This window comes from Trichoplusia ni (assembly GCF_003590095.1).
Source record: "Trichoplusia ni isolate ovarian cell line Hi5 chromosome 6 unlocalized genomic scaffold, tn1 tig00000244_group5, whole genome shotgun sequence".
NCBI classification, from domain to species: Eukaryota; Metazoa; Arthropoda; class Insecta; order Lepidoptera; family Noctuidae; genus Trichoplusia; species Trichoplusia ni.
In genome coordinates, this window is record NW_020799626.1 from 1 (window position 1) to 6434 (window position 6434).

At 36.0% G+C, this 6434-nt stretch overlaps 1 pseudogene; it reads right to left on the reverse strand.

Annotated features, from left to right (window-relative positions):
- Positions 1-299: 299 nt before the first annotated feature.
- On the reverse strand, positions 300-2821 carry LOC113506230 (annotated as a pseudogene).
- Positions 2822-6434: the final 3613 nt, after the last annotated feature.

Sequence of the window (6434 nt, forward strand, 5' to 3'; positions counted from 1 at the left end):
AGTTTGTTAAATGTTTGAGGAGACAAGATAAGATAATTTAAACTTAAATTTGTTACGAATAAGAACTAATTTAAATGATTTGAGTTGTATCATCAACATGTGAACCATTGAGCGAGGCCAGCGTCGAACCGGCACGGCAAGGTTGAGGCGACAGATAAAAACAACAAACAAAACTAAAGAATAACTTATTGTGAGGGTTCGGATATTTGCTAAACCGATGCAGCGATGGTTCACGTAGTCCTTAAGTCGATGGGTCAGTCAGCGATGCCAACGAACTTACACCGCCATCGAGCGGGACCGAACATTATCCGAAACTTATGATTTATGTCAATAAACTGCAAACTCGAAAGCATGCAGAATTAATTGATGTATCATAATGCAAAGCCTTTTTAAATATGATAATAAAGGTTTGATGATGTGTATCTCGGCGGCTGCACCCGGAGGTTATTGGCCCTATAAAACCGTCGTTAGACAGCTTTTAAAGCCACTGGTCTTGACTTTAGGATCTCGCAAACTTTCGTAACTTACGATTTACGAATAAAGAAATCAGAACTAGTACATTTCTCAAGTTGTATAGTGTCACCGATTATAATATCTAAACAAATATTAATAGCTTCGTTTTATGAATCAATTAGATGTCAAGTAACTGTTAATTACGAATTAATTGGTAGCGATCGCGTGTCAACTGATTCTTAATAATGACCTTTGTGGAGATAAGCAAGGCCGCATGCTTGTTATCTCTGTAAGTGTTTCAGAAAAGGGTAAAAAAGGATAACACGATGGCCTTATTAATTAGTCATCTTTTTGTCATAAATTCTTTAGAAATTGTTTCAGTTACGACTCTTTGTGGAGCAAAACCTGTCTATTTTTACATTAAATTAACATTTTTCATGTTACTAGTCAATCTGTGACAGTATTTAGTTTCGAAATATTGAGTTTTTATTCGAGTGTTTGCAAGAAATGTTGGCGATTACGATCAAACACATAATTTTATTTGATCACAATTGCCTGAATCATGTAAACAGTTTAGAACTTTTAGGAAGCTGTGGGCGAAAGTCATTCACCAGCATTTAGACTCTGTCTTACTACAAGTCTTAAAATAAACATTACATGCGCTAGATTGAACTATTTCTAAAATATAAACATGTTTCATTAAGAAATTGATTCTCTACAGCATGCATTATGTAATGTTAAAGAAATTATTTACTCATTATGCAGGTTGGTCATCAGCATATGGAACAGGGCGACCCTGCGAGAGGAATTACTTCGTGCCACGAGCTCGCGACAAATGGAGACAGATCGGTAGGCATGTCAATGATGTATTACATGTACGCAAACCATACTTCTGTAGCGCCAAGGAGTACAGGTCCCTAGCTCACAGATCAATATGGAAATTCAAATGATGAACATTACATGGTAAACTAGTCTCGAGTAGATTCTAACAAGAATGATAAAACTGTCAGCCGGTACGAGTAGAGACGGTCCACAATACACTTGACACCGTTGCAAACATTATCTAGTGAGATAATTCTAATCGTCACACAGCCCCGTCAGACTGTAACTAATGGTCAATAAGCAGCGACTGAGCACATTGCAACTTCAATAGTTTAGCTGTAAAATAGTTTATTGTTGTCCAGTGCGCCACCACGTGCCTCGTACGTGATAAATAATGTATGAGCGGAGGCGAGATGCGACACAGTAAACAAACGGCCGACACAACACAAGCTATTTTACTCAACTCTCTAGGAATTCATCACGCAGAACATATAAACAAATAGATGGGTCAAAAGCTTACCTGAACTTTCCCTGAGAGTGATCCTCCCACTTAATGATAGATGGGCAGTATTTGGAGTCCAACAGTAAATTCCGCAAGAACTCGGGAACAGAAACGCTTCTGGGCGCTTGAGTGTCTTCCGACCGCTACCTTTCGGTCTCCCCGGCGGTCTTTTGAATATTTTCCTTTTGTCTTCTTCATCTCCGGACTTGCTTCCGTCACTTCCATATGAGCATTCCGGAGACGCGGTCTCTGACGAGCGGAATACATCTTCTTGGTCGTCGCTCGAGTCTGTCTGGTGGAGGAGAATGCTGTCGTTGGGAGTGTAATCTGAGCCGTAGCTTCTATTCTTGTGGTCCAAAGAGTCCAAATCCAGCACTGTGTTGACAGACTCGTGGCTGTGGTAAGGGTCACACTCGGCGTATCTTATGATAGAGGACTGACGCAATATTTCCTCGTTGAGGCGGCTGTGCAGCTTCTCAAATACACTGTCTGCTATCCGCCTGGAGATGTTCTGATCGATGTTGGGGTGCACCATCCTGTGTAACACATCTTCTCTCTTCATGCTCCTCATCTCGAATCCTTTGACTCTGAAGTTGTAGAAGGGTATTTCATTTTCACAGTATCCCATGCATTGTACAGTATCGATCATCCAGGACACGGTGTCGTCCTCGGTCCAGGCGTCCACAACCTTGTACTTCCAGTCATCCCTGTTGTCCCGCGGATACTCGCGGCAGGTGACGAGGCTGTGGTACACGTTCATCGCATTGTCGATCTCTGGTTCTGCGTACGAGTCGTAAGTCGGGGTGGAGTAGTAGTTCCCGTAAATGTGGGAAGCGGTACCCTTCTTAAAGACTTGGAAGTCGTCGAGGCGCGCGGGCGCGGGCGACGTCGAGGGGAAGTAGAGTTCGCAAGGCATGTTTTGGTCGTACAAGGGGCGCGCGTAATCGATCATGGTCGCGACGTACGTGCAGCGTGGCCGGCGACTCGCGGCGGAATGGGCGGCAGGCGGCGAGCGCGCCTTATGACTATCCACGCGATGCGTACTGTACTGTTTTGTTTACAAAATGCGTTTCGTATAATCGCGGCAGCTACATGGGTAGCGCTTATCAAGATCACTCTGTGATAATGAAGTTCAATTTTTTTTCGCGATTATTAGGCCATGCTGTTTTGCATAAGTACTTTTATATTTGTCAATGTAGATAGTTACTGTCAAGGCAAGCTACGACCAGATATAACTAAATAGGTTAATATATCATTTATATTCAGATGTTTTACTTCAAAGTGACAATAAAGACATTATCTTGACTTAATGTTAGTCACTTAGTTTTTTCTTAAAGTTTTATTTTTCGTGGAAAGAATTGTAATAAAATGTATGATTAAATAATTATAATAATTAAAATCATTTTTATGAAATGAAACGTGATGTAAATTAGGGAAAATGTATTATTACTGTATTTCATTTGTGTATTGGTAAATACGTAGACAATCACGTAGATAATAATAATTGGCTATATAGTTCGTATGATTAAATAATATTAACAGGCCACGTTTTCCGGTAGTCATTATGGAAAATCCTTATTAAGGAGGTTTTTGACAAAACATTGTATTTAAGAAGACTACCATTTTTAATATTGGCCATACCATTTATAATTGATATAAATATTTAGTTATGAAGTAATAATAAAAAGTTACTTCATAATAATAAAAAGAGACTTAATCACATCTTATAGATTGCACATTTCTCTCCTAGTTTTCTTTAATTCCTCTAAAAATAACTGCACTAACATTTGAAAGAGGATGATATATATCTTATTTGTATATTTTTTCTGTACATGATACGTATACATAATAATATTCCTGGAAGTTCAGAACTTTTCGAAAAAAATAGCAATTGTGTAAATATGGGTTTATAACCACCTAAACGCGTAACCATGTTTAGGTATGCGTTTAGGTGGCACCTTTGATGGTTTACTTTTACAAATCAGCCCAGCAGGACTTAGTTCGCGTGATCTGCTAGTTTATGGACATAACTGTAAGCTTAGAATAAAATAAAAATGACGAGTCAATAATAGGAGTTTCTTGCCGGTTCTTCTCCATAAGAATGACACTTTGGAACCGTGCAACTAGAGTCAGTAATGTAACGTTTTAAAAGTGCCTGAGAAACGGCCTATCTGAAATAAAAACTTTTCGATTTTGATTTTAAATAAGTTATTTGTTTCTTGACTTAGTGGCTTATACACACAAAAAAAGTACATAACCATCATACAATAAAAGTTCATTTTGCCTACAATTGTATAAATCGTGAGAGTTTGTTGTAGCTGAATGTTTAACGTCTTTCTTCAGCGCTGCCGTTCAGCGGAGATTTTATCCAAATCAGTTGACAACTAAATCAATAATCACTTAATGCTATATAATAATGCTTATATTATGAAAACATTTATTTAAGTGATTTCTTTCCTTAAATATTGCTGAGAATCCGCCTTCCGATTAATCACGTAGTAACACAAGATTAGAACATAAGCAACATATTGCACAAGCAATTTGTATTAAGATAACTTTTTAAAGTATTTATACAACGTGTTTCGGTAACGTTCGGAATTCTATTCTCGAAAATTATTGACTATCTCCTGAAAACCTATGCATAGTATATTCCGATGAATGGCTAAGTTCTAGATGATGAAAGTGTATGTTAAACTAAATTCACTTTTTTTAAATATATTATGATAATGCTTAAAAAGGTGTCCTTAAGCATTCTGTTTACAACAAAATACTGTAATATACCACCTCTTTTGTAAGCTAATCCCTTTATTTTTCCAAGAATTTTTCGCCATATTTTTATGACATATATATAATCAACTATTGTCACACACAATGTGCAACAAAAATACTGGGTCAAAATACAGACAGTAAAATTATGAAGAAGCGCACATAATCTTTATTGGTAAAAAATGATTTTATTCACTCGGCCTTAAAAATGAATTCAAATCAAAGAAAATTCAATGAAACTAAAAATATGTCTTCTTAAAAGAAATTATAATGAGATTAAACGTTAGCGTATTTAAAGTAAAAATATAATAAAAATAAAAATAATAATTAAATCCCACAATACATTTTTAAATACATACTGTTTCAGTCCATAGAAATAAGGTATATGTTTACAGTAAACATTTTCCTCCTAATCCCAATTACATTGATATCCTATCAGGTTGTTAAGATATTATTTTTGCATGGCCACTGTTAATCAAAGATCTACCAAGATTAACTGAAAAGAGTACAGAACCGTTATTCTCAATAATACATAAACAACGAAAAATAAATTTAATATTTTCTTAACGTGCTACTTGTAATGTTTGGTGGACATTAGGCGTTTTGCGTTAAAATGATTTATTTTAATATTAACTCGAAAAGTGACTCCATAAAACTTCTCAGGATCTCCGTATAATGTGATGATTGCAGCCTTCGGAAGCCGTAGAATATGAAAATGAACATCTTTACAAAAACCATCAGAATAGGAACATAAAATACTCTTTCAAATAAGTGGCCTAAGAATCGAATATTAATGAAAATTCAAAAATTAAAGAAAATTTGACACTAATGTGGATTTTTGCGGTACTAAAATGTGGTCTGTGAGCCTGCCACTATCTTTTAAAACAAGATTATTGGCGGTGTACAAGAGAGACATCGCTCTACACTGTGCACTCACTATCTCTAGCACGTTAGAATGACTTCTAAAGATATGTAGTATATTTGGCCCACACGCCTACATTTACAGATTTTATTGATCGTACACAAGCTTCAATGTAATAGGTAAAAACTATGAGCAAGTTTTATTTAAGTCATATAATCAAAACTTCATAAACATAACCTATTGAATCCTTAAAATCATGGAACATGAAAAAGTAGTGGGAAGTGCCCCTACTCTCACGTACTCCTGGATACAGTTATTAACTAAACTTACTCATACTCTGTTTGATTCTCATCGCTTTTTGTTTTTCTTACACATAAAATGTATGTAAAGAAATTGTTCCTTTTAACATACAATGCAGCGACAGCTTAAAAGTGTGTCGGACTGCCGATGCCGCTGCCGGCACATAGGAAAATAAAAATTAGCAAAATGGAAATGTTAAAAAAAATATTGTAAACTATTCATTAAAAGTAAAGGAGGTCTTACATTAAAACATTTTCTTCCATTGTGTATTTGTAGGAGCTTTGTAGTTAAACAGTGAAAATGCCATTCCGAATTAATCGCAGACAAAACGACCTGACAGAAAATATTCTAATTTGAGAAGTCATGTCGAAGAAACTAATATAATATATATGAATATTCTGACACCGACATGTGACACTTCCTTTAGTTAAAGGCTCCATTTCAGAATCTCTGAAAAACTAAACCTGCTGTCGATGATCAGTCCAAAGGAAAGACGATAGCATTAGAACGGTTGTAGAATCATAATAACATGAATTTTCATTGGCAATGTTACATTATAAAAACAACGTCGAGAACCGCGGATAAACACTAAGCCTTAAAATCTGACTCAGAGTATAGATAACCACACAGTAAAAATTTAAAGGAAAACTCTTTCAGTAATTGATAACGGAACGTAAATACAATCTTTCAAACTAGCGTAAAGATTGTTATCGTTTATATTATAATTAG